The following is a 1,843-nucleotide window of genomic DNA, read 5'->3' on the forward strand; positions in this document are numbered from 1 at the left end:
TACCGTATAGCAAAACTGGTATTATCAGGGCCTTGAAAACCCGTAGCTTCGTCCTTCTACACAGGTACCGACATCTACAAATACTCTTGTTGAGAGAGTTCATGACCCCTGCTGCCAGGCCAATCCGTCTGCTGACTTCATGGTCTGACAGCCCAGAGTTATGAACTACACTACCAAGCTATGTAAAGCTCTCTGTGACTTCAATGTCTTCGCCGCAAGCACGTACCGACTGAACAGGTTCTCCTAACAAGTCCCAAATTCCTGGACCTTGGTCTTGGTCCAGGAGACCTCTAGACCCAAGGGCTTCGCTTCATTGCTAAATGCATCGAGAGCCGCCACTAGGGTTTTCAAAGACTCAGATAGAATGGCAATGTCATCAGCAAAGTCAAGGTCTGTAACCTTGATATTGCCCAGCGTTGCTCCACAATGACTTTGAACAGTAGCTCTGCCCAGTATCCAGTCCATGCAAGCGTTGAAAAGAGTTGGTGCAAGGACACAGCCTTGCCTCACTCCTGAACTAACAGGAAAGAAGCTCGACAGGCCCCCACCACACTTTACAGCACTTTCAGTACCAGTATACAGGCTTGCTATTAGTCCAATAATCCTTTTTGGAATTCCTCTCAGCCTCAGGATCTCCCAGACTGACTCCCGATGCACCGTATCGAACGCCTTCTTGAGGTCGATGTAGGCTGCAAGCAGCCCACGCCCGAACTCACGGCGGCGTTCTACAATGACTCGAAGCGCGAGGATACGGTCTATTGTGGACTTACCAGGAGTGAATCCGGATTGCTCCAGTCTCTGGTGCCTCAGTAGATGGTCTCTGATACGTCTCAGAAGGATGTGGGCGAGAACCTTGCCTGGTATACTGAGCAGTGTGATGCCTCGGTGATTGCTGCAGTCCCAACGGTCCCCCTTCCCCTTCCAGAGAGGGATGACCACACCTCTCAACAGGTCAGGAGGAACGGAACCGGACCGCCAGATGGCAGCCAGGACAGCATGTAACCCCAATGCCATAGGTTCACCACCAGCCTTTAACAGTTCAGCTGGTATGCCGCAGATACCCGCTGCTTTACCACTCTTCAGCTTGGAAATCGCCCCCCTAACGTCAGTTAGGGAGGGAGGGTCCTCACTGATGGGTGGATCCGGGATCCCGACACTACCCGCATCCAAGTTAGCTGTTGGTGGGTCAACCTGGTACAGCTGCTCAAAATACTCAGCCCAACGTTCCCCACCGCAACAGGATCTGAAACGATCTAACCACTTACTAGGCGAACTGGTGTCACCTGTGAAGAGGGCTTGGAGTTCAGCTTTCTCAGGGCTTGGTATGCAGGACGAAGGTCATTTACTAAGAAATGACCTTCTACCTCCTCTGCAAGACTCCTAATAAACTGTTCCTTGTCCCTTCTTAACAGGGACTGAGTTCTGCGCACATGAGCATGGTGCAATTCCCGATCCCCTGTCAGACGAGCCGCACGACATGCATCTGTGGCTTCCAGTGTCTCCTGCGAGATGGAATTCTGTACTACTCTCGGGCGAACACCAATCGTATCTTGAGCTGCATCAAGCGTTTCACGCTTAAAGGTATCCCACAGAAGAACGGGGTCTGTCAGACTGCCAAGCATTTCGAAACGATCATAGATTGCCTCAGCAAACCCGTGGGCACACTCCCCCTCCCTCAGCCTGTCCAAATGAAACACCCTAGGGTGATCATTTGACCGCTGGGGAGTTTTGAAGTGGACCCGGAGTGTAGCCACAACCAATCTGTGGTCAGTACCACAGAACTCAGCACTCCTGTACACCCTACAATTCTGAAGGATCCTCCAACGAGTGCTAACAAGTATGT

The sequence above is a fragment of the Penaeus vannamei genome, chromosome 27 (genome assembly GCF_042767895.1).
Source record: "Penaeus vannamei isolate JL-2024 chromosome 27, ASM4276789v1, whole genome shotgun sequence".
NCBI classification, from domain to species: domain Eukaryota; kingdom Metazoa; phylum Arthropoda; class Malacostraca; order Decapoda; family Penaeidae; genus Penaeus; species Penaeus vannamei.